Genomic DNA, 27,370 nt, shown 5'->3' on the forward strand with positions numbered 1-27,370 from the left:
AATGTGTCTGAAAAGTCGCTTTGTAGGAATGAGGCGGGAAACCGAGTGTGCGGGATGGCAGGGGTTAAACCCCTGACTCTGCACGGCTCTCCTTCCAAATAAACACAGAGAGTTAATTAACAGCTGCTATCTCCACAGATTTGCTAGGTATGCTCCGCCTTGCTTCTGCTGCCTCCTCTGTGGTCTTCAAGCCTGACGGGCCCAACAAATTAAGCGCCACAACTCCCCTGTGCAGCCTCACCCAGAGCTAGTTACAGCTCATCGAGTGGTAAGTGATGGACACCCCAGATAGTCCGGCCGATCCGCTCAGCGCCATTCGTCTTAATCAGGAGGAGCGGCTGGTCCCACTCGGTCCTTCCCAGGGCTGCCGGTGAGCACCCACCACCGCTGCTCGCTGCTCGGTGGGGGGCCCCGGCTTGGTGGGGGGCTGACACACAGAGGGTCAACCCCCAGGGCCAGGGAGGCGATGAGCGCGCCAGACCCCAGGCTGAACGGCAGAGATGTGGTGCCTGTCGATCCTGCCGCATCCCGGTCTGTCGGTGCCAGGTGTGTGGACACTTGTCCCTGTGGTCAGGCTCTTTGAGAACTTACAGATGAAGTTGCTGGAGGGTGGTTCGGCGTTTGGGATGGCTGCTGTCCTTGCTGGCTGCTTCCTCCAGCCCGGAGGAGATGTGCTTTCATGGGGGGCAAAAGATGGTACCACCAGCCAAAAGGTGGTACCATGAGCCAGCACGTGGTGACAAGGGGCATCAGCACTATAGGGGAAAAAAAAAAGCAAATCAGAAACAAGCTATTTGATTACAGACTCTTTCACAATGCATGCAGGTACTTGTTGTATATAAACAAACATACTTAGAGCCAGTTCTCAGAGTTATGAAGTCACTCAGGAAGTGGCAAAACTCATTATCTGTGTTGCTCCTCCTTATTTTTAACTGAGAAGGAAAATAAATGGTTAGTGGAAAATTCAGACAAAAATGTTGAAACCTCTTGACCAACAAATGTTATTTTTTAACTGGCTGTGCTGACTACCCTGGTTTTGTGTTGTCAGGGGAGCTCCTTATCTTACTTATAGACTTGGAGGCCAATGCAAATCTAAACCATCTTTTATCCTACTCTAGGAGGAGGTTTCCATTCACTCTTGCCAACTGCTGAACTTAGGGATGTCATGGTACTTTCTGCCTCCTGCCCAACCTTATAAGCAGCATCCAATCAACTCAATTATTTGCTGGATGACATTTATTTTTGGTAATATTTCTTTGCGTGTGAAAATTTGTAGTGGTAGATAATGCAGGGTAACAAATTTCAGCCACATTTTTTTTAGTCCACTGGTGAACGTGTATTTAGCATAAATACAAAATTGCTGTAAAGGGAAATGAATTGTTGTTAAAACAAGTCTGAAAACATTGAAACATTTGATGCTGACATTTTAAAGACAGCCTTTCAATAGCATTATTCAAAACCAATGTTTGTTTCAGATGTACTTCAGTTTTATTGAAACTGCTTGAGAATGACATTAAAGGCTCATGAAGGAACCAAAACACAGCCTTCAACTCAAATACTTTTCCTCCAACATTTCATTTTTGCAAAAAAACACCCAACCCCAAACCAACACATATTTCAGGTCCACTTCAAGCAGTTCTTCCCCCTCGTGCTTCTCCCTTATCATTTGGTTTTGTCAGTGAGCTGAAAGATAAGTTTTTGCTTCTCTCTCTGGGCAAACAGCGCCTTTCAGTTATTCTCCAGCTACAGCCATCAGCCACAAATATCTCGGCCAGACTGATTTTTATTTCGGCCCTCTGGGACCAAGGCAGAGGGAGGGTGACCCCTTGGCAGCGCAGCAGCCGCAGCGGGTCCCCTTTCTGCTTCCTACGCTTTGGCCGCTGCCCCTGCGCCTGCGCTGGGCTTTCGAAGGTGTGATGGGAGGACGTGAGTGCTGCAGGTGTGCCTTTACATGCTGTTAAGTTTTAGAGCGTGACTCTTTACTTTCTAAGAACAGTGTGGACATAATTACACAGAAGACTGAGCAAGGGTTTTCGCAACTTTCCTGCCTGCCTTCATCATGCACAGCTGAGGGGGAAGTGGCTGGTGGTGAGCCATATATAGGACCTTTAGAGAAGTAGGGAGATAGCAGCAGTGTGATGCCACACACGTTAATCATGCAGAAGTGCTCTGTCCCAGTTGATGGGGTTAATCAAACCATAAATGAGAGTCCTTGCAGAGCAAGGCGTTAGCAAGGCAGATTAATTCCTTAGCTCCTGTGCCCTAACCCCAGAGCCCTTGGTGAGGGCACAGTGGTATCGCCTCAGATGGATGCGCCAGCTGGAGGGTACTTTCAATTGAAAAGGTTGTTTTCCAGACCAACTCTGCACCAGATTTTTTGTTTTTCATGGTTGGACAGCTGTTTTCCTCATGAGCTTGACGCGAGGGTCCTGTCCTTCTCACCCCCACTGGAAGGGGGGACCTTGGGTGGGTGAGCAGTCTCCGAGGGCTTGGCACGCTGCTGGAAGACGACTGGAAAGCTGTCATCCCCACTGATGGACACAGGTGCTTTGGAGACTGCATGGCACTCACAGTAACCCTGCCGATGTCCCTGCAGGCAAAGCATAGGGACCAGCAGAGACACCCTGTGTGTTCGGGTCCCTGCCCACACTTACCCTGCCTCTAAGCATGCCCGTGGTGCCCTAGCCCAGGGCTGTGGTGCCAGCTGCACCCAGGTCCTCAGCATCACCCTGACCATGGGGCTGTGCGGCAGGGTGGGCATTGGGGGCGGTGGTGCGTGCCCCCCGGCATCGCCTGCCGCTGGAGGCCAACTCCCCGCACGCCGCCACGCAGCCCTGCGCCCGGCGCAGCCAGAGGTATGCACTGAATCACCCATGATTAGTAGTTTAAAAACTACACAGACCACGGTAGTCTGATTTCTCTTCATTGTGTACTGCTCCTTGGGAACCAAATGTCCTGCTTTTTTATACAGTTTACTCCAGACAAAGGTCCCTTCCCTTTTTCTAATCTTGCCTTGCTGTTCCTTCCCAAGGCTGGCATATCAATAATTCATCTCCCTTGTATCCAGGAGGTTTCTAAACAACAGGAAACTTCAGGGATGGAACAGAAACATAAAACATTCCTGAAGCCGTTTGCCTTCTGCATGCTAAGAGAGACAGCGTTGCACTGACTAGCTTGAGGGTTTGTTTTCTGAGCATCCTGGTTGAGCCCAGCTGTGATAAAACCTTATGACAACACATGTTTTTTTGCTTATTGTGTAATAGGGCTGGAGCTGGGCTGCGAGTGCCGTGTCTCATATGGGAGATACATTTATGGGAACTGGCAGCAACCTTTAATGCTGAATTGGGACAAAGTTAGCAAGAAATCTGCTGAGGGTAGTTGCAGAACCCAGGAGTTACGGGCATCCTAGCCTTTGCTCCAGGTCTGTTGGTAGACAAGCAGAAAACGTCTCCTTTCTTCCTTGTTCTTTGTTAGTGGCTTCTTATTTGCTAGCTGGTGGAAGGTAGTATATCTCTTCATACAATTACCTTCTACCCTCTGGGCATTTAAGTCCTCTCTTTCTGCTTCAGGACAAATTTTCTGCCACCGCTGTTGTCTCCGTCTGCCCACAGGATGGATGTGGCAGACTTTTGCAGTACAACCAGAAGTGAGGAGGGCAGCAGCAGCACAACGCTTTGGTCAGCAAGAAGATGGGAGCTAAGACGCACTGGGAAAATTCAGTCACCATCTGCCTGCCCTGGTGGATTGTGTACTGAGCAAGAGCCTGAGACTGGGGCACAGCCTTAGCTTTGCCATTCACTGATTTTGCAAGGCTTCTTACATTTTTGTGCCTCTCTTACCCCTGTTTCCTTGCTCTGCTTTGGCTCTGGATGTGAGGCAGCGGGCTGGTTTCCTCCGGGAGTTGCACGATGCACAGCTGTGTTTGACAGGTTCTGAAGGAATGAGCCCAAGCTTCCCTGGCCTGGCTGCATCTCCTTGCTGGCAGGTCTGTCACTATCTTACAAGCAATACGGCAATTCGTCCATACCCAGACCTGACTTTACACCTCAGCAATTGCAAATTCTTTTTTTATTTTAAAAAGATAAAAAAAATATATATCTTTTGTAACTTTAATGGATCCAGACTTTCATGGCTGGATTATTTCTCGTTCTGAGAAATAGGATCGCATTGCTCCCATCCCCTGTCACCTTCTTATCCATTGTTGAATTCAATTCAAACCCACTTTCCTGCCTTGTAAAACCACTCAGGACTCTGCTTCACCTTCCCTCATTTCCTACCAGTGGGCTGCTCTCCTCCTGGACTGTATTTTTGTCTCTTCCTTGGGACAGTCCAAGCTGTTTCACTTGTGCCTGCACCTCCTCTCTGCTTGGAGCCAAACATCTTGCCCCTCTAAATCAAATCCTTCCTCAAAGCCTTCATTTTCTCCTTAGCTTACATTTGGCAGTCTATAAAACATTTTTTAACCTGTGTATTTAAGATCTTCTATTGACCTGCCCCCCCCCGGCCATTTTATTAGCTTCCTGCATTTGCACAATATCAGAAACACAAGCTCGTCTCGTTAGGGCACAGGCCAGTGATACCAGATCAAATTCTGGGAAGCTCTTCCCTTAGCAAACCAATGGGACAGAGATTTATCATGGAGAAAATCCAGGTAGGCTAACAGGAGGTGCACATAACTTTTAACTTGCTATCCATAAATGATAGAAATGATCGACAGAATCTGAGGACAGATAGAAGTTAAAATGACGACTGATTCATTAAAGTACAAAACCCCTGGATGCAAGCAGAGATGCGCTCTGCTTGAATGAGACGCATTTGGTGACTGCAAGGATGAGGGGGTCCCTGCAGCCCTGTGTGCACGTACAACGTACCTGAAGTGCAGTACCAGATTAGTAAAAACAAGTTCTGATTTTTTTTTCTTTCATTGAAAAAATGGCCATTTCAACCAAACATTTAAATCTTGCTTGTCAAAAACATCAAATAACCTGCCATTTTAGGAGGAAGGGTGTGGAGGATTCTTTTTTTCATTTTTAACGTTCTTTAGTGAACAGCTTACATATATCCCTGCACACCCTCCCAACCCACCCGTATATAAATATAGATGTATGAAAATAATATGAAACGTAGTTCAATCTCATAGCACATAATAATTAAGGGCTCAATTTAAATAAGCATTTCAGCATATGCTTACAATCTACCTGGCTTCAATGGGACTTGAGCACACACTTCATTTCCAGCACATGCTTCTATGCCCTTTCTGAACTGGGATTATACCTGAATAAAAGCTAAAGCATTGAACATTTTATTTTTTTCCCCTCCCTTACAGAATAAATGTCCTTTTATAACCGAGATAGGAGACTTTCAAGCTTTCCTATGCACCATGTAGCTGTATAACATTCTCAACTACACAGTCAAAGGAGCGATACTGCACATTGTTCTGCTGGCAGGTCACTGTGGCGAATATTTTTATTTGATTTTAGTCCATTCATAGTGTGAAGCGGCAGTTACTCAGCCGCAGATAAAGTAAGAGCAATTTGGATTGGAGCCATATTTTTGACTACAATAACTTTATTGGCTAGAGTCTAGTTTGTGTAATCACTAAAATTAACACATGACAGTACGAGTGCTTGAGTTCAAAGCAGGAAACAATCTCAGATACAGCTACAAAAATCACTCCGGCCCAATTACTGTAAAACAGATGAAGATAAAGTTAGTGTCCCAGTGAGTCATCCAGCCAAGATTCACATTTCAAAAAGAGCCATTCCAGGGGTAGAAATGAGGACAAAACTGTTTCAGAATAGCCATGAAAAATATGTGCAGAACACAGTCTGATTATACAAATTTGCCGGCTGTTCCCAGCAAAATGAAGCAAAACAAATGATCCTTAGTAATAAAGGAGCAAATATCTCCCTGGTAAAGAAAATAGAGTGAATTTGGCCTAGTGTGTTTTTCATTAGCTCTTTCCATTAAAGGAACATTGTGCAATCAAGTTTGGCTTAATATTTAAGTTTTGATTAAATTAAATAAGCTTTTACAATATTTAAGACCAGTAGAATACATTTTTATGATTTCTTACAAATCCCCAGGGAAATATTTAAAAACAAGACCAACAAGCAAACATGTTATTACTATATTTTCAACTTAGATTTTCTAGCATTGTATTGAGCATGAGAATCTGAAAGTAAAATTCAGCAGGAATTGACTGGAAACCAAACTGAAAGTAGTTAGTGACGGTTCAGTCTTTATGCTGACAGAACTGGGGAAGGGAAGGGAAAAGGGAGGAAAAGGGAGAAAAAGAAAATAAGAAAAAAGAAAAGACACCACAGAGGGTGCAAGGAGCATAAAAATACCTCTGCTATTATTTGAATAATCTAAATTGTTATTTAAAACATGGTAATTTTCTTTAAAAATATGTATTCTGCTGGATTTGGACACTGAATCACCATGATCGAACAGGGTTCTTCCTGTTGTCTGATTTTCATTTATGCTAAGATCAATTTCTATCGCTCTAGCCGGGCAGGCTGGTCATACAGATAATTAACTTTTATATTCAGTTCTTTTACGTTGCTAGAGAGATAGCTGGAGCACATGTGAAAATGAACCCCTCAGGTTTTTTTATTCTTATTTTTAAACTGATAGTATCAACAGCATAAAGTAATTTAATTTGTGCACTGCAAATTGGTCCCATAATTTACCTTGCCCATAAAAATATGTTTCCTGGTTGCTTGTCTTCCTTCTGAAGCTTCCCAACTCCTGAATCTGCAGGCAGTGCCTTTCCCTCGCCCTTGTAATAGCGGTAACACAACCCTCTCCAGCGAAAGCGCTTAGGTGATGGGACACACACGGGTCCCTGCAGCCGGGTTACCTCCTGCGGTACTTTTGCAGTTGATAGGCAGCAAAGGCTTCCCAAATGAAATATTTATTCTGTATTTTAGTAGATTTTAGTGTGCTGCATAGAGCTAAAGTCACCAGCTAATAGCCCAACAAAGGACTGAACTGTAATTTAGCCTTAGGAAAAAATTGGCTTGTTCTGACTCGATCAAAAGAAGTCCAGACGTGCAGCACTGCACAAACTTGGGTCACTCGAGTATTCCAGTCCTTGTTTTACTTCTTTTGCCTTAGACTCACTTCCCTATAGCACCAGTGTTTTCAAGAGTGCTTTATATAGGTTTTTTGGCATAATAGTAACATGAAATAAAAATGAAAAGAAATCTGAAGCCCAGGAAAAAAAGGTTATTAGCCAATGTAACATATTTTTTAACAAGCCAAACCAGGAAAAACAAGAAAAATAGATACTGTCGTATCCTGGAGGAAGGATGGGAAAAAGTGCTTTGTGCTGTGTTCCCAACCGGGGTTTGCTTGGTTCTGTGCCTACGGTGAGATTTTGTCTATACCATAAACATTTGTAATGTGCTTTGAGATCTCTCTAAGTGCAGTCTTAGAGCCAAGCAATGTGATTATTATTACAACCTTCGCTCCAGAGTGAAAACTGCAGACCACTTAATACTGTTTTCTCTCAATCCAAGGAGATAAGGAGCTAAGCATCTTGAAAGAGAACTTGCATTTGCAGTAAGTGAAATAACTTTTTTGTGTGACTGCTCTATAGAAGGAGCTAAAAGAAGGTAGGTGGCTATCCTGCGATATGGTGTCAATGCAATTAGTGCTGCTTATTGTTGACTGGGACAGCAGAGGTGGGGAAATTGCAGCTTGTTAGTCCCAAATACATTATGGCCTCCTAATGAACTCCATTTTATAGCCAAACTCCTTTAAATTGTCTCTTCCTGTGATTAATTCACCTCTTTCTCCCCTTTCGGCAGGCTGTCGTTGATAGGGAGTGTCCAGTGTTGAATGAGTAAAAAGTACTAATGCATGTTCTTTCCAGGGAGAGATAACCCTTCTCTAAACATGATGAATGCATCTTTTATGGAGGAAGATACCCTGTGCAGCAAGGGCTTTTGTATAAGCACTGGAAAGCATGTACTGTGGGGGGGTTAGTGGGGCAACTTCTTGCAGCTCCTGGCTGTTTGCATGGCTTTGGGGGGCTTTTGGGGCTGCTATTGGAGCCAAAGCGGCCTCATCGTGGCAGCCAGCCAGGTGGGAGGGGAGGGTCCCGCTCACCCCAGCTCAGTCTGGAGCTCCCCACCACCGAGCTGGGGACATCCAGTTGGTGCTTTGTTCCAGGACCGTTTTTTAGGCTCAGAGATTTAGGGCCAAACTGGAGAAGTCATAGCTGGGACCTGAGCCTGTCATTCCTAGTTCCCTTGCTCAGACAGGGCTCCTGCTCACCTCAAGTTACATTTCTGCTCCAAGTCCTGCAGGCTGGACTCCCCGTTTTTGATCAGTCCTTGCTCAGGGAAGGGTCCCCTCAATGCCAGTAGGAGCTGGGCTGGAGGAAGGACTGTGCAGGAGCAGAAGAATGGTGCAAGGGCTGCCTCCCCAGGACAAGCTCTGCTCTGCTCTCCTGTTTACCCAGATGCGTTTTGGCTGAGGGTGAGTAAGAGTTAAAACTGGAGAGGGAAAGTGATGGGACTTGGCATTCTGCAGCATAGAGGTAAAAGGCCAAAAGATGTGTAAATACAGCAGGCTGACTAAAAAGATGCACATATATTACCTATATATGTATATCTATTTATATATCTTTATGTGCATACCCACATGTCGCCACGCGAACAAACAAATAATATCACAGCACTTGCAATTATTCATGCACCAGAGTCTTTTTTCCAAATCATCTCTGGCAAGAGAAGACAGCAGTAAAAGAAAGAAAAAAAAACACCTCCCCAAGCTGATTATCAAATAAAATACTGTTTTATTTTCTGTCTAATAAGTACAAGAAGTTCCATAACTCCCCTGATTAGGCATATTATCCTTCTTCAGAAAGTCAGCTTGATTTATGCAGAAAGTGATTTGGACATACTTTCCTCTGGCTATAGAGATTTCATAATTCCTGGTGTATGTCTGGAAAATCTCCCCTCGTCCCAAGTCCAAACCAAATTAATGTCTTCCAGAATGACCTGAGGAATTAATGAGGTTTTTGCTGTCAGTTCTGCCCATGCAGGGTCAAGTAAATCATTTGCTGGCCCTTACTCCAGTGTTTTTTGCTGTCTTTCTGACTCCATGTACAATGATAACAAAGTTGCAGATGCCTTTGAAATACGGCATCACTGACACTCTCCGTCCATCTGTTGGGACATATTTTAGGCTCTGTTTCTCTGTCTGCTGTAAACTCTGCCTTTAATGGAGTCAGTAATTGCTGATAAATGGGGTATCAATGAAGTCAGTGTACTGTAGGTTTCCCCATTCTTTTCTGCTGATGTGTGCTATTTAAATCTCTTTGCCATTACTTAAAGTTATTGTGTGTTCTTGTCTTTAATTCCAGCCCCAGCATTCTTGGCCCCAGCCGCGATTTTTAATACATAGCAATACTAGGTACCAAGGAGAGCTGTTTGGCAGTAAACAAGTTATCCTCAATTCCCCACTCTGCTGTCCCCACTAAAGAAAATGTGAAACACATTGAGAGTACATACATTAAGTTTTGAGTAATTCACAGATTTTCTTTCTCTCATGTCATAAATATTTTAAACCAACCCAATTTTGACATTGCAGCCAAGCAATAAAAACCACGATCCATCCCCTCTCCCCCTCTCCTTTGGTCCCCACGTGGTAGAGAGCCTGAAGTAAAACGAGCCCACACTTTATCCCACATTTTATATTACCTTTCTTTATAATTTATCACAGCTTTTAAAGGTATTAAAATCTTATTTAAGACGAGTACTGCTTGCATCTCTGACACTGTATAATCTATAATCTATTAGCCCCCCCAGCTATCTTGGCAGTTATACCTCATTTTCTTGCATGGCATCTGAGTGCAGAATAATGACTCTAATTGCAAAAATAATGACACTTGCAGTAGCATCTGCACCCAGCAGGCTCTTTTAAAACACCCAGGCAGACACAGACCATCTCCAAGCCTAAAGCCACAGAAGAGGCAAAGAGCAGAAGACATAAACGGGAAAACTGGATCACCCCGTTGTATGTGTCCTGTTACTGGCTGCAGCCAAGACTTAGGAAATAAGTGCAAAGAAATTAATACTGGGTAATTATGGAAATGCCATTACAAAGAGGTGCTGTTCCCAGTGCCCTTCAGCTGATGGATCATTATGGCCAGAAACATAAGAAACTATTGGTACTGCCTGCAAGGTTAGGGCTGGGTTTGCATCCTGGTACAGCCATATGTTCCTTAGTCTTCCAGGATTTTTGGCTATACTTCGAGAACTCTTGGTTTGCTGTTTGAAGCCTGTTTCATAGTTTCCATAGCCCTCTGGGAAGGGATGCTCGGAGCAGCAATTCTTCTCTATTAAGCTGATGGCATCTGACTTTGAAGGAAGAGTCCTCTGCAGCTGACCCTTGGGCCCAGTAGTTTGACTGAGGTAATGATCAGTCTGAAGTCTGTGTTACGCTACATAAACGGTGTGACCTGAAGCACAGAAAATGCAATTTTGTTGAAGCCAAAGCTTTGTGAATGGATCACTGAGATAGCTTTGTGACACAGGGCTGATGTGGCCTGTAGAAAGGGAGGCCAGGGCAAGCAGGGCCACTGGGACTTCTGTGTGACTGAGGAGATCACAAACCCATTGAATGCACACACCTTGTTCTACCAGCTAGTGTCACCTATAGGATTATAGACTTGCATGACCAGGGTGTGTATATACGCGCTGGAGACTTCATAGACATAGGGCTTGGAGGAGAACTAGGGATCACATGATTCTTCCACTGAACCCCGAGAATCTGCCAGCCGTAGACTGGCAATGGACTTTGCAGTGGAAGAACAATTTCCTTGATTAATTTTGAAATTGTTATGTCTCCTGACTGTTGCAAGCATTTGGGTTCTTGGGTTACGAAGGAGGAGAATTTGACTCTTAACCATGTCCTTTCTACCAAACCCAGGCTGAATCTTTTAAATTTCTTTCCCTTTTTCTCAATTATTTCTGTTACAGTCCTTGAAAATCTTTGTCTTTTTTCTACTTACTGCAGGAGACTGGAATAAAACAGAACACCTTAGTGGCTATTCCGGGTTGTTATGTTAAAATGTATTTGTACTCCTGCAGACTAAGTGCCTCTGCATTGCACTAATAGGAGAAGACATTGCTTCAAGAGACCTGAACTCTTCCCCAGCTGATTTGAAGACACTTATTTGGGGTTATTAATGTTTCATAAAATGCTTCAGAACCTTCGTGTGAAAGGATTATGGCATCTTTTGCAAAAGGACAACAACATAAGCTTTGTTCCTCTGCAATTTTATAGATTACAAGGCAAAAGAAATGGTTATATTATAGTTATCTAATTTAAATTTCTGTCAAACAAAGGCCGTGTGTTATAATTTAATAAACCCTGCATAAGAATTTGTACCCTTAGATGAAGTTAAAACCTACCTTTCCAAATATGTTGCCTTGATTCAGAAGCCTGACATGGGAGAATCTGCCGTGCATGCGGGGGGGTTGCTGAAAGCACTCCCTGTTATAACCAGTGTGCCTTAATCCTGCCGGTTTCATCTTGTAGTCACTAGACCTTGTTATACTCGTCTGATGGGGGAAACGTCTCCCTCCGTAGATGGCTGAAGGGCAGTCAAGTCAACTCCTAGTGATCTCTTGGGGAACCCTAGCAGATGTAACCTCTTAAGTCTCTTCCTGTTAGACTCAGACTGCAACCCCATGAAAGAAATTCTCCCTCTTTGCTCAGGGGGAAGCCTGACCTCCCTTTCGCTGTCCTTATTTTGCTGAAAACTTCCTTCCTGGTTCTTTTCCCTGAAAGAAAACAGCTTCTGGATTTTCATTCTTCTGAGACAGATACGGTGTGATGACTCTCATTTCCCCTCTTCCCTTTTCAGTTTCTTCCGCATACCTTCTTTGCTTTTTATTTTTTTATTTTTTTAAGCATAAATTATGATTTCTGTGTTTTTTGCTACAGCCAATCTAATGCAAGTGAAGACACGGCCTGTTTCTTGGGATGATGTTACAAAATGTTATAAATCTTATATTATTAAAAATTATTTGTTGGGTACACAACACAGCAAATGCACACTCTCTGGTCTGTTTTTACCTCTTGCCCAAATGGTTTCTACCCTTTTTTTTCCTCTTGTGTTCACTCAGCTTGTAACTTGTGAGATCGCTTAAATTGAAGTTACCCCCAACCTGGCATGACCAGGGGAAGAGGTTGGGTAAAGAAATCAGTCACCTCTTGTTCCTGCCAGGTACGTCCAGGAAGTTTGGGTGGTGCTCCCCACCACAGTCAGCTAACAGGGCTCGCTGACAGCCGGCAGTGTCCGCACATATCCTGGCCAGCACTGGGCAGCACTGCCAAGTGCAAGTAGGATTGTGATGGAGCCATTCAGTCCTAGGTTGAGACTGTACACATGTCCTCTTCCTCTTTTTTTTTTCTTTTTTTTTTTTTTTTCCATTAACCATATTTTTAAGGACCTGTAGGGTTGATCCCACTTCAGACTAGGCCCTCTGTTGTCCTTGTGAAGCTGTGCTTTCTGCTTTTATTGTAATTAATTCTTACGGTCTTTCTAGAGAAATGGCTCATGAGCAAAAGAGTCAACTTCCTTCTCACGTTTGGAAGAGTTGATTTTGAAAATCACATCTTCAGGCTTCCATTCAGGGTTTTATTCTGTATTTTCTGAGTTTCACTCTTTATTCTTTTGTATTATAAGGCAGTGCCATTACCATTAGGTGTAAGAAGCTTCAACATTTTGCTGTGTTGAATCACTGTTTAAATGAAGGCTTCTATTCAGATTGTTTGTGGCTGTGAAAAATAAGAGACCTAGCCTTAACTATTGCCCTGCTTACTCAGTTCCAGAGTATCTGTTATAGCGCTTAAATATACACAGTAGCTACATCAGAGCTTTCCAATTGTTTTGGACAAAGTGAGTACTGGAGTCGTTGGAATTTCTCATGGGCAGCTACATATTGAACTTTCAGCTGCAGAACGCAAAGTCTTACAATTATATGTGTGGCAATAGCCTGTCTGTGGCTCATTTGCCGTGATCTCATCTGACATCAGGGTATGTGTCCCAGTTGTGGAACCCATGGGATTCTTGAGTACATCATACTAGGGACGTCAACATCTCGAGGCAGCTCAAAACGTACAGAGATGTCTATTGCTTGTGATCTCTTTTTGGTTTTTTTACACCTCCCTCCATTCCTCTTTCATTTCCTTCTTAGTTTTATGTGAGTTGTATAAAATCTAAATTCAGGGAAAACCTCCCCCCTGCCCTTCACTTGCCCTTCTATGAAGTATGTTAGCACAAACATCTTAAACTTGTAAACAACAAATGTCCATCCCAGGTTTCATGTATGTTAACCTCTGCACTTAGTTTGTCCAGCTCAGTTGTGATGGGTTTTTATTGGCTTCATATTCATAATCCTTTTAATCTTCCTGTTAAAGTTGCATTAAAAAAATCTGCTATGGGAAATTTTGAAAAAAAGAAGTCAGGTTTTCTAAGTAGTTTGGACAAAAGACTTCAGTTTTTGATAAAAAAATGGAAACCCAAAGCTTTAAAAATACAATTAGAGTTTTTGTGAAAATATTGAGATTTCCATTTAAGTGTTTGTGGGATTTTTGAAAATCAAACTATTTTACGGGGGGGAGGGGGGGAAATAATTTCCAGTTTTTGTCCAGAAAATTTTAACCCTAATGAAAATTTCCATGAAAATGTTTGCATTGGTCTAAAAGCAGTTTCTTTACCCCTCTTCTCCAAAAATATTTCAAAAGAAAACATTTCTATATGCTACTTGATTTCCCTCTCACACCTGTGTAAACCAAATGCAATTCCATTGAAGTGAATGAAGTTATGCTGTTAGAAGAAAGAAAAAACCTAAGCTCGTTGCATTTGAATAGATGACTTTGTCATTTAATAAGCCAAGTTTGTTCTAAACAGAACCCCCTAAATGCAGCGATTCAAACGCCAGCAGCCAGCAGTGCCACAGCCAGCCCTTCAGCCGTGCAAAGCAGCTCAGATGGTTCTCTGCCGTTGACTCTGCAACGTTTCTTTATTTAAGACTAAAACCAACAGAGGCATAGAAAGGGGAATGGGCATGGAGGATCATGAGGCGTAAACCACTAACTCTTCCTGAGAGGTGGTCAGTGCTGAGGCGCTTTGACACGACCATGTAGAAAGTCTTCACTGCTGTAGTTGGTGCTGAGTAGAAATGTAAAGAACTTCAGTCCTCACATTCTGCTCATCTTGGAGTCCTGCACCCGCCTTCCTACAAATATCCAAACCTGAATCTCCCATGGCAGAGGAATGAAAACGATGGGTACCAGCATCATCACTGATACTCTGTAAGTGATCTGGGCCTTTTCATTGTACTTGATCGTAGGTAACCATGAGAAATCACTTCATTGAACTGGCGCTGGAAACGTCCTGACCTATGGCAATAGGTGCTAAAGAACAGGCAGGGAGTAGGATAATAGTCTGGTTCTTCCTGGCAACATCCAACTTGTGCAATAAGTCATATGAAAGGCTACTTTTCTTGAGGGAAAAAAGGAGAAAAATAGATGAACCTTGCATTCATAGCAAGGGAAAAGTATGCAGAGGTTCTGTTTCCAACTGGTGCTTTTCATTTTGCCATGGGAAGAAAGGCCTGGGAAAGTCATCACAGCTTCCAAAATATGTACCCCACTGTTCTGGATACAGACACTTCTGGAAGGGCTGCCATGATTTTTGGTGGCACAAATACCTGCACACTGTGTTGTAAGAGCAAGATCTGGAAGCAGGGCAGTGGTTAGCGGGCAATCTGCCTTTTAAGTTCAGGGACTGAAGACTTGAAAGTTGAGATTTACCCAAATTATACCCCTGAAGACAAGTTTAACGCCCACTGGTCTTCACCGCAACCATAAAACTACACAGAAACATCTCTGCAGCAGTCCTTTCTGTGATGCAATTTGTACTAATTTTTCCAAGAGTCCCACCACTAGTATTACTTAGCAGCTGAGATGACAGACAAGACTTCCATCTTTAGAGCCTCTTTCAGAGAGCTGCTTCAGCCAAGTGCCCTGTGGGTTTTCCCTCCTATTAATTCTCTCCTTTTTTTTTTTTTTTTTCTTTTCACAAGAATAAAATGATGAAGGAAAATTAATTTTCATTGCAGTGCAATGAACTGTGAAAGAGACTCTTAGTTGTGGTCTGGAATGCAGACACTGCTGGCTACCTTCTCAGACCATGGCTAATCACAGCACTGACAGACTGGGGCTCACGGGCTGAGCTGTACGCCTCAGCGCAGCCTCTGCTGCGGCAAGCCCGGAACGCACCGTGCTGCCGAACTCCTTGAGGCGCTGGATAAAGGATGATTGCTGACAGTAGATCAGGGAAAACTCTTTTGGAGCTATTTCTTCCTGCTAGTCACTGTAGTGGTGTTATTCTGCCATCTTTGAGATGCTTTGTTTGGTCCCTTCTTATTAATGTCTAGCTATAATTCTTTGGCTTGCTTTTGCAGGATGATCGCTGGTATTTCCACAATAACAGACTGTGGAACATTATTCATACTAACCTTGGAAGCAGTGGGAAAAGCATGTGCTCGTGTTGCCCATGCCCCTGTGCGCTCCTGGTGACTGCAGCTGAGCACACAGGGAGGAAAGACAATTGTGGAACATGTCCATGGAACAATTCTATGAAATGCTCTGGACTCAGCGTGCTTCTACCACTCTCCTCCTTTTTGACAGCTTCCTGCAAACACTCAAATGGGGGGCTGCTCAGCCAATTGCCAAGTTTTCATTGTTCTTCTTGCAAATACCCATGCTTGCATGTGGGCAAGGTACTCGTGTGTGAATGTAAGTGCTGGGGATTAACGACGGAAGTACCCTCTCTCATGTATCGTGTTTCACTCATTTCATCACAGATTAGGAACAGCCCAACCAGAAGTGGTGACCAGTCCCATATGCAAAATAACGAGCGATTGGTTGGAAAAAACTCTTCTAAAACCAAAAAGGCACCCTAGAAAGCTATGTGAACACAAAGTGTTCTGTAAATAATTGCGAAGAGTGGAAAACTCAGCTCTGAACTGAACCAAACTCAAACTCTGTGGCTAGATAATCTGTGAGTCTGAAGAACTGTATTTGTCTTTACTGAAAGTCATCTGAGTGTTCTGCTCCAGGTGTGTTGGCACTTTTTATTTAGAGTGGATGGGAGACTGATGTGGAAAACCCAGGAAACAATCAACTAAACTAGCCATGACTATAATCTAATCATTCTTGATAGGCAGGTAGTGCGTCTTTCAGGTGTGAGGTACAGCCTCCTCCCCACAGCCATACTTAGGAGCAGGAGAGGGGTAAATCACACACTTGAAGGTCCCTGAGTTGGGAATATGGATCTGGGATGACCTGGTATCTGTGGTAGAGCCTCGTGCACTACTTACCTGGTCATCAGCTGCTGGTTCTTGACTTGCCTAAAGGGCTGCAACAAAGACTACTAAAATTCACTGAGTACTTCCCCCATGAGACTCTCTGTGTGTCCCCACTGTACCAACCACATTTTACGGTCATGGCTGGAAGGGCAGGTAACTGACCTCTGCCCCTTGCCCGCAGGTAATACAGCCTTGCAGCGGATGGCTCCTTCCTTCTAGAAAGCCCCAGCGCCGTTCCAGAGCCAGGTTGCAAAGCTGAGCTGTTACCGGATCAGGATACCGACAACCCCAAGAGACAGGGGCAATGAGGGCTGTCACGCTTCTGCTTTCCCTGCGAATCCCAGTGACTCCCTACAGTCTTTTGGGGAAGACCCAGCGGACCAAATAGTACCCCTACGCTGACTCTGGGACCAGAGGAGTGTCACTGTTTCCCACGCCCATGCCTGCTGTGGCAATAGGCACCTCCTGTGACCAAAGCCTCCTTTCCTCAATGGGAGGCTTGGCCTTGCTACCAGCTGAACTCAGGAAGCTGTGGCATTATTTATTCTTCTAATCCTTGTGATTTCTCCCCGAGAAAGCAAAATGAATCATGCCAGGTCTGAGATTCCCCAGAGAAATGGCTGTGTTTGGTACACATGACTTTAAACTCGTCCCTTCCACCCTTTGATGATTAATGGCCTGTGATCTTCCATGATTCATGGCATCCAGGAGACATTATTTTCTGGGATGCAAGAGCTGGACAGCATGTTTTCCTCATCAGTTGCCGGCTGTGGTTATAAATGCCTCATCTGCCTTATCTAGGATGTTGGTAAAGGTTGTCAGGGAGGGAAATGGGGAGCTGGACGAGAGGGAGAAGGAGAGAGCCTGTTCCACCATTGACTTGCTCCTCACTCAAGGCCAGACACTTTGCGCTTCTCTCAGCCTCTGTAGGTTGAGCTTTCCCTCTCCTTGGTGTAGCCTGAGCCTTTCCTTGTCCTGAGGCTGAATTCACTCAGGCTCTCTGAGACCCTTGGAGGGGATGGTGTGGAAAAAGAAAACCGTTCAGTGGCTGCTTTTAACTTGACAGTGATCCTGCACACACCTGTCCGCAGAGCCGGCCGTGCCAGAGAGCTTGGAGAGCTAGGTTCACACCGTGCCATGCAGTGCACATTTAGGTTGAATTACTGTATTTAAATAAATTTTCATTTCCATGCACTTGATATACACTTTTTGCCCCCCCCCTCCTCTCTCCCCATTGGCAACTGAAGGAGCCATTTTTCTTCCTGACGCCATCTTGGCACTCTTTCTACCAGCATGTGAAAACAGCCGAAGTTATACATATGGAGACCTCATCCTCAGTTGCCTAATGGATTCAGAAGACATCCTGAATATTCATCATTTCGCTTTTTATGAGCACCTTGGCAATTGCCTCCGAAGTTAAAGACTGTTGTAAATTAAGGAATGGCACTTGGTGAATACCAATTTATCTGCATTTCAAGACTTCCCTCACCCCCACCTCCCCTCCACACAATATTGAAGTTCCTGTAGTCTTTGTGAATACAGGGCATTGTTTCTGTGCTGCTGAGGCAGAATTGTTTGTGCATCCCTGAAGACTGTGAAATGTCTGCGCCGGGGCTGCTCATTTAAACTCCGTGCACTTACTGTACCCTCTCCGGAACTCCCTTCCTGGAGAAGCCAGCAATGACCTTCTCAGAAGTAATGTTAAACACATGCTGAGGAAGCTTGGCTCCTTGACAGGCCCTTTTAATTATTAGTTGTAAATTAGCAAATCGTGTTATTTTCAGTTTCATATCACTGGCTGCTTTGCTGCATGTGGGATCCTCCAGGTATACAGTCCCCACGCGGTCCCTGAAACACACACAGACACACACACACACATATATATATGTATATATATATATATACATACACACACACTGGAGGCAGACTCGCCTAGCAATGCTTTTTCAACATACGTAATTTTTCTACACACCAAAACGTTACCCCATCCAGAGTAATGATGGTGCGGAAATTAATACGGTGGATTAATTATGGTTAATAGTCACTGAGTGTTTTTTGAACTTGTATCAAGTTCACAGGGAAAATCCCTGCTTGCAGAGAACACCCTGCTCAGCTGAGAGCAGGAGGACAGAAGAAGCAGGACACTGAAGCACCGAGGGCTCTGTCGTGCAAGATGCTGAGCACTCTTCCTGGCCTTGCCAAACTAATTGGACTCAACATCTTCAGCGAAATTAAGCACGACCTGCTTCCCTGAGGTGATACAGAAATCCTGTGGCGAATCAAAGGGTCAAACCTGGTCTTCTCAGGTCTCATTGTAGTCTTAGCTCCATCTTTATTCATTGCTGGGCCTCACTAAGGTTTTCATAAACACAAAGACTGTTGCTGACACTCATAATTTTACTGGAAATGTTTGCCATTTGTTTCCTAAAGCTCTGGCTCCCGGAACCACATTTATATGACAACCTTAGCTGTACAGGGGAAATAAATGGTTTCTAATCCTTGTTCTTGCAACAGAAATCTTGGAAAGACAACCAGGAATGCGGAAAACCCAGAGAGCAAATGAAAACACCCCTAATATGTTTCCAGTTATAACAATCTCACAGTTTCTAAGTCAATCTTATGTACTGTTTAATTTTGGTGTGGAAAAAGCTGGTTCTTGCTTTTGCAATGTTCGTGTCACAAGCGCTGTGTAATGTTCGTGTCACAAGCGCTGTGTAATGTTCGTGTCACAGGTGCTGTGTGGAGGGTGCGGGTGCTGAGGAGAAGGTGACCAGCCTGTGCTGTCCCAGTATCTGTGGTGGGTGATGGGCACTGCAGCTGGGTCCTGCGGGAGGGCAGCAGGTTCCCTGACCTGCTGTGGGGCTGCCAGGCCACGAGGGTGGCAGGCAGAGCCCCCCGGCTACCCCAGGGAGATGTGGCAGGGGTGAAGACGGGAGCTGCCAGTGGGCAAGGCAGAAGGCTCCTTGCCTGCCTTGCACCAGGGTGTCTCTCTCCCAGACTGTGCTCCAGGGCCCTGCGGCTGTGTGTGGAGGTGCCATATGGCATATTTTCATTTTTCCTTCTTTTGTTTTATTTGAAAGGAGCCTGGGTTGTGATGCAGGGGGGCTGACAGCAACCCAGGGAGGTGCACGAAGCTGGGCAGACCACATAGCATTCGCACTGGCTGGTTGTGGTAGGAGGATGGCTCTTCACTGATCACTTCTGGGGAATCTTCAGACTTGCCCAGAGAGAGAGAGAGGGGGAGAATAAGTGCAGCACATTAGGAAGGACTTCAGGGATGTCAGTGTGGTAGCTGATGCCAAGAAGAGTGAGGAGAGGGGCACCTCACTGGGCCAGAGAGGACTTTAATACAGTCAGCACAGCTGGAGGGGCCTCAGGGGCTGAGATACAAGGGCAGGTGTGAAGTTATTCACCAACCTTCTCTGAGAGCAGGACAGGAAGGAGGCAAATCTGGATCCTTGCATTGTCGGGTTTTGCTGTCGACATGGGCGGGTGCAGCCTTGATCTCCTCAGATACCTGCTGGAAATCACTGTTGGTCTGACCAGATCTCTCTGGGACATTGTGGAGATGGGAGACCACAAGCCAGCCGCTCTCAGCAGGAGCAAGCTCGATGTGTGGGGTGGGCCGGGGGCTCAACCTGTGTGAGTCGGGTGGTGGGAGGCAAAATAAGCCCCTGGGCTCTGGGTCCCATCCACAAGACATAGAGCCTTTCTTTTTCACTTCAGTTATCCCCCAGCTGTCTGGGACCCATCAAAGGGCTCCTCTTCTTCATCTGTATTATGAATTGCCCATCAACAGTTTAGTTAGTATCCATGGGTCTAGACTAAAAAGAATAATTCTGTTTAAAAGTGCTGTTTTATATATGTGTATATAAGAAGTATGCACACACAGGGAGTATAGCCAGCCATAGGGCTTGTGGAAGAGTACAAAAGAGAAAGATGTTGAAAGACTGTTATCACTTTCCATTTATGTTCATACATGAAATAGAAAAATTTTCACTAGCTGTAGTTTGTGATCTTCTGATCTGGATCAGAATTCCAATAATTAGATCTTTCTTCTGGTTTATTTTTAAAAAAATATGCGTAAGAAAAGACACACTGAGAAGAGGCATCAGCTCTGAGGCTTCCAAGGTTACAGTCAGTTAGGAAGAGTGCTTTTCCTTCAAGTTTAGTACTTCTGCTTTTATTGCAAAAGGGGCTCTGAAATGCCTCCTCAGCCACAGGAGAGGTGCAATTATTGTGGTTAGTAGGTAGATGGCTGCTCACTTGTGCAGAATATTGTCTGTGAATCGAACTGCAGGAAAGTAGGTGAAGCCAGGAGCGATGAAAAGCAGGATTAATTATGGAGATGGCTAAAGCTTTCTGTGAGTCTTCGTGATGCTTGCAGCAATTTATCTCCAGGGTGATGAGAGGCTGCAAATACAATTCTTCAATGAGACATGGGTTTTGATCTGATAAACCAGAGAAATACACTACTGCATCAAGTTTTAACTGCTACCTCCCTGGGTGCCTCCAGAGCGAAGGAGGAAATATTTTTCACAAGCAAGAATAAGGAAATTATTGAGATCAGTCTTCACTGACAAGGCAGCATTAGAGAAGCCCTTTGCATGGGCACAAATGAACAACAAATCTGGCCTGAGGTTGATGCATTGGTGGAAGGAGGACTCAGGAAAGGGAAACGATTAATACAGTCTGAACTGAAAAAGTTGGATGGGTTCAGATTTCATGCAAGTGTGTTTACCCTCTCTCTATCAACATGCTTCTTTATAGCTGGGTTTCAAGCTGTATAATTATATTCTGATGCTGTAACCATCTGATAAGCCTTTGCATTGCTATGTATTTTTCATGTCTGGACCTCAAAAAGCTGTCCAAGCACTAACTGAACTTTGCGTAGGATGCGAAGCTGGCCAGGATCACGGTCCCTTCTAGAGGAAATGAAGTGCAAAAATCCTACAGTTAATGTTAAAGAAAGTGGCTGATTAAAGGTCGCAGGCAAAAATTGTCAACTCCCAAATGGCACCCCAAAATTTTCTGGCTGGGGGAGAGCTACAAGACATTTTCTGCATGCTTGGGAGGGGGAGGTGAAAGGGAGGTGGAAAGCTGCTTCTGGGGTAGCCCATTGCTACCCTAGGCCCTGGGCAGAATAGCTGTGGCTTGTGCGGTGTGGGACCCCTGTGAGCCAGCCACTGCGAGAGAGCAACCATGTATTTACACATAAGCTAAAGGAGTTTGTTTCGTCAAGGTCATAGGAAAGGCTTTGCAAATTTTCAGAGAATCTGCGGCTTTAATTTAAATTTTAATTGAAATTCTAAAATGCAGCTCTCTAGAAGCTGCATTTTGTCATATCAAACCTTGGTCCTCTCTGATGGTGCTCACAGAAAAAAATGAGAGAAGTGAAATTATCTGGTACTTTATGAAATCTGGTTCAGAGTGATTAGCTTGATTTCTGAATGACTCAATGACAAACTCTAAGGTAAAATCAGATCTTCTGCTTAATCTTTGTGAATTGTTGACAAGACCACACCTTCTGTCTTCATTCATTAGTGCTCATTATACACTATTGCATTGGAAACTGTTTTGTTTGTATCTTACATTTTTGCCTTTGACAATACTGAGAGGAAAAAAATCTTTCCGTTAGGGAAATTTGCGTCCTTTCTGTTGGGAAAATCTGTGTCTGACTCTAAATCAACTTTGTCAGTCTTTGAAGAAATATATGTGAGCATATATACATGACTGGTCCCAAACCAGAAATTGCTATTGTCACCAAAAAACTAGATAAAATTATTACTTGCTGATGAGAAATGTTCTCTTAAGTTTGTATTCATTATGCTAATTGATCATTGCAAGAGACACAATAACTTATTAATACCTGGGAACTTTAGGGGATTATTTACAATTGCAAATACTTGTTTAAAAGTTTATGACCGAAGAATGCAGAAAAAGGCATCAGAACTCTTATAAGAACTTTAATTGGCTATCAAAAACCATCCACAATTTATTCAATGTCTCCTTCCAGGAGAATATATTGTTAGTTCAGCTGCAACTTCTTAACTTCATCATATTTTATATACTTGGCCATCATGTATTGCCACAAAGTATACTGTACGGTGTGATTTAAAATGTGTTCTGATTAAGTACACAGAAATGGTCCCATGCACCATGCAAGGAACGAGGGGGACATCATGAGTACCCATTGTTTAAGTGTAGATATTTTTAATGATCTTTTGTTAGGTAAGTCTTTTAATCTTATGCTTTGACTGTGCTATACCTTTATTTGTATTCTAGGGTATTGTTTCAGTTGCAGACCTGAAAAGCAGGCAATGTCTTTCATCTCCCCCACTCTCATCACACATCAGTTGAGAAGGAAAATGTAGGGGAGGTGCCTCCACGGAAAATGAAAATGAGAAAAAACCGGCCAAAAATCATCAAGAGAGATTGATCAGCTGAAAGATGGAGTGAAAGACTGAGAGTACCATTGAGGGAGCATGCTGTTGATTCTATTATTGCTACAATGGTACTTACCCAGGACCTAAAATTTTGTTGCACCTTGAAAAGAATACAGGTAATTTAGTAAACGTAGAGAGAAAGGCAATAAAGATGATTGGAGGCTTCTCTACAAGGAGGAGTTAGAAGGTCTTGTTCCCTGCAGCTCAGAAAAAAAATGGCAGATCTGGAATCTGACAGACGCCTGTGAGGTGCTGAAGCTGGCAGGGAACATGAAGAAATAATTAACTGCAATGTACTCATACAAGTACTAGCAACAGTGAGAGGCAGCAGTTATAAAAGCAATGGAGGAAGATACGAGATTCCTGGATGCTGAGCCTCATGGAGACCGAAAGTACTAATGAATTCTGCAAGGGATGAGACAAATTTGTTAAGGATAGGTCAACCAGTGACTCTTCAAAGTGATTGTCCATGTGTGACTTCTACCTCAGGAAATCCAAACCTCTTGCTTCTTGGGAACTGGCTGAGGGTAATGGGGATGAATCACTCTGGGATATGTGCCCTGGTTCTTCTGTGCTTTCCCTAAATGTCTGTTCCTGGCCCATATAAGAAGCCAGACACTTCTTAGTCACATACACAGAAGACTGGACTCACCAGGATGAACTAAAAAGTCAGAGTCCCATCTCCTATATTGACTGGTTTCTATTAGTGACGTTACCATGGAAAGCCCTTCCCCGTCACTACGAGCCTGCACCGCTGAAACCTTGAAGGCAGACTTGTATGATGAGCACCGCCTTCTAGCAGTGAAGTTACAGATGAGAATAATATTAAAAAAAATGAAACAAGCAGAGATTTGGCTAGTGTGGCAGGCAAAAGTATACTCACACTCAAAATACAATTATTAATACTTTTAGCAAACACGACAAAGGATATCCCAGTGCCTTTATCAACTTTTAAAAATAAAGGTATTTGCCTCGGAATCTCCTTGTCCTGGAATCTCCAATACCTAAACCAGCAATTAAGAGTTTTACTTCCAAGGGAAGAAAAATGATTTATTGGGAAAATTTTAAATTTTTTTTTTAATGAACCCTAAGCCTTATCTTGCATGTCAGTCATCCTAACGCAGGTGTTTCCAGTTTGAAGATGAAGAGTAAGTTTTGTGTGAAGGCTATGTCTATGAAAAGCTGGCTCTTCCCTTCTTTTAAAGCAAAGGAGCTGACCTCCAGTTTCTACAGAGAATTCAGAGTGCAGGAGGGTTAAGAATAAATCAGTGCTTAGGTTCTGATGATGAGGAAGGAATTTGAAGCAGCTGGGCAACTTGGGGAAGACATTACAATGAGGAGAAAAGAAAGATGCAGACCCATGATCCTTGTGGTTAGAAGCCTGTTAGATGTGGAGAGCAGTTAAATTAGACACTGTGATATTGCAAAAGTGGAGTCCAAAATCCTGCAGTCATGAACAACTACTAGAGTTAATCGGCTCAGAGTAAGGATCCTGGTGGTCATCACCAAGGAACAAATTTGGGTTCCCTCACAGCTCAAGCTGACTGCAGAGGTCTCTCGATTGACTTCGGTCCTGAGGTTTTTGTGTACACACAAGTCTTGAAGTTCTTGTGTCTAAGCCACTGCTAATGCTCTCTGCTACCAGCAGCTGAAGGGGGCAAGCCAAGAGCTTTGCCAATTTGCATTAGTTCTCAGAGACCCTGGGGACTCATAAAAAAGGTAGAGCTTTCTCCAGGGACTTAAACCAGAAACACAGTCAGCCCAGGATCAGAGAGTGCATTCCGAAGCAAGAACTGCCCTTCCAGCTATCCAAAGGTTGTGCTGTGGGCTGCACGGGACCATTGCTAGTGTCACGCGTCTGCTGCCTGCATGATCAAGAATGTGGTTGCCTATTCGAAAAGGAGATGATGATTGACATCTTACATATAAAATACTTATTCTCACAGTAAGAAAGCAAAGAAAATGAATTTTTCCTCTTTAGCTGAATATTCCGCTCATTTCTTTTCTGCTCTAGGGATTCCAGCTTTCTAACCTGATGAGTTATGGACAGTCATTCTTTCCAGCGTTAGCTGAATTCTAATTATACATGTTCTGAAGAGCACGAGGCAGACCTGCTGGTAGAACATTTGGTGCAGAGACCATAATAAATTCCACAGAGAGCTTGACATGCCTTGCCATAGATGCAATATTCATTTCCATCGCCACAGAAGAGATGAGACCCTGAGCCAGAGTTTAAAAAACGTTGTGCTCCTTTACTAGGATGTGTGGGTGGATCAGCATTGGCTGTGCAGCTAAAAGGCTGCCTTGTAAGACAACTTCAGTAGAGTTAATATCTAGACATTTGTAAATTGTATTTTACAAACACAAAAGGATGGAAGATGCAACTAAAACCAGATCTATAAGATACAGAACTGTCACAATTTTAGCAGTCTTTTTATTTTGGGATAAAGCTGAAAATAACACATAGAGAGCATGAACTATGTCAAGAAATTTTATCACATGATCTTTTACTCAAAGATCTTCTCTCTGGAAATTAGGCTGTAAAATGCTTACAGTAAAAAGCAGCCCTGAAAAGAGCATGGGTTTATTGTCAGGCAATGATTTACAGAATGAATATATTCAGTTTTCAAGTAAAAACATTTCATTTTTTTCAACCACCAGGCCTGCAAATCCATCCTGGGACCTCAAAGCAGATTCTTTTCTTGTTTCTCATGGATAGCAATAAAGTTTCTAAAGACCATCTGTGGAAAAGGCCTGACATGTCTACAGACTTTGCAAGCTTATTTGGATTTTGGAAAAAGATGGAGAACATATACATAAACGTGGAAATTTCCCTTCTTTTTACAGATTATCTGTAGCCCAACTAATAAGATGCTGAGAGAATATTTACAGGACAAATAGCAAACCAGCAGTAGAAGAAAGGAAAGCGAGGTGTTGTCTGGTCTTGTGCTCAATGTATTAGGACATGTTACTCGGTAAATGTACAGAGGGATGTTTGTTTTAAGGAAGGAAGGCTGTGGGAGTTGAGGAGAGGGAAAACTTTCAGCTCTTCCTCCCTGTTGACTGCTGGGGTTCCCATGTATTGTAACATGCTGCTGGGGGCTGGGAGACTGGAAGATGTCTTCCCCCTGCACAGCTCCTACCTGCTGCAAATGGAGGGATGCTGTGAAGAGCAGCTGTTTGAAGACAACCTTCCTTTTTCTCTCCTGGAATGAAAATAGTTTTCTGGGAGCTGCTTGGACAGACAAATCCTTGCTACAACAGCACAACTGGCAGGCAGTGTGCGCTGTGAGCACAGAATCAAAGGCTGATGGGTGCTCAACCACCAGGCCTGGGCTCTGACACATCTTGGAAAGCTGAGAACAGGGCTCCTGATACCTAAGTGTAAGTCCTGTTAACCACAGGCTACTGAACTAGAACAGCAGCTTGTCCTAGAGACCCCACCTAACCCTTTGTACCACTGTACCATTTGCCTCCACAGCTGTGGACACCTTCCTGCTGACCAGATGTGTCCAGACGTGCCTGCTTTTCCTGCTCTTCAGTGCAGTTTCACTTCCCTGCTGCTTCTTCCCAGACAGCCAAGACAACGCTCCTGGCCTGTCTGCTCCCACCTGCCCACCACTCCCTTTTCAGGCAGTGTGGGGCTGATGGAGCTGCTAGCCTGAAGGAGCAGTTAGAACCACATCCCTTGTATTGGCTGGATCCTTTTTCCTCTGCCCAAGTGGGCAGATGTATATTAATCATTGTATAACTAGGTAAAAACTCATGGGTGAAAAGGTAATTTACTTTTGTGAACCATGGCACGTACGGCTGTATGTCAGACGGCTCTACTTTCTGTTTGATGCATCTCTGCATTTTCAACATGGTCCTGTGGCCAGGGATGCTCAGGACTGGCAAACAGTTTCCTTTCAAGGCTGCTATCACTGAGGAGGTAGCAGCCACATTTCATCCTCTTACAGAGATGTTACTTTTGTTCCCTCTTGCTTTGTTGTTTCCCATTATATATAATACCAGTCATTCAGACTCAGCGTAAATGTTTGTTCAGAATAGGGGATGGAAAAATGTAAGAATAATTCTGGTAATGGAAGTAGAATATAAACAAAGAGCTTAGAGAAAGTGGAGAAGCAGTGGAGAGGTTTCCTGTTTAAAAAAGGAAAATGGAAAAATTAAAATGGCTACTTATGGAAATGTAGAATAAACCTTCCACAGTTTAATGAAAAAGGAAGAATTTGGATCTGCTCACAGGTCCACAAGGTATTTTAACACAGATAGTGGCAAAAAAGATAATGTTTCTTCTTTTGGGAATATGACTTTTGTAGTAGCTAAACACACATGATTTTCACGTGTCTTCATATTTCTGTTTCACAAGAAACAGAGTCTGGGTACTTGACAGCATGATGCAGACACAAAGGTGTGTGCAGATTGCGCTGCTCCTGACAGCACTGGAGTGGGAAACGAAAATCACCACATTTAGTTTAGTCCTTGCCATTACTGCTGGAAAGGAACCTCTCAGATATGGGC

The 27,370-nt window shown here is 43.8% G+C and overlaps 1 long non-coding RNA gene across 2 annotated transcripts in view; it reads left to right on the forward strand.

Annotated features, from left to right (window-relative positions):
• The window catches only part of LOC308072185, a 79,380-nt gene that overhangs the window by 15,940 nt on the left and 36,070 nt on the right, over positions 1–27,370 (forward strand). For both annotated transcript variants that reach the window (XR_013931567.1, XR_013931568.1), the window contains exon 2: positions 139–27,370. This exon is cut by the window's right edge and continues 36,070 nt beyond it. This is a non-coding gene — a long non-coding RNA (uncharacterized lncRNA). The remainder of the gene's footprint in view (positions 1–138) is intronic.

The sequence above is a fragment of the Falco punctatus genome (assembly GCF_963210335.1).
Source record: "Falco punctatus genome assembly, chromosome: 12".
NCBI lineage: Eukaryota > Metazoa > Chordata > Aves > Falconiformes > Falconidae > Falco > Falco punctatus.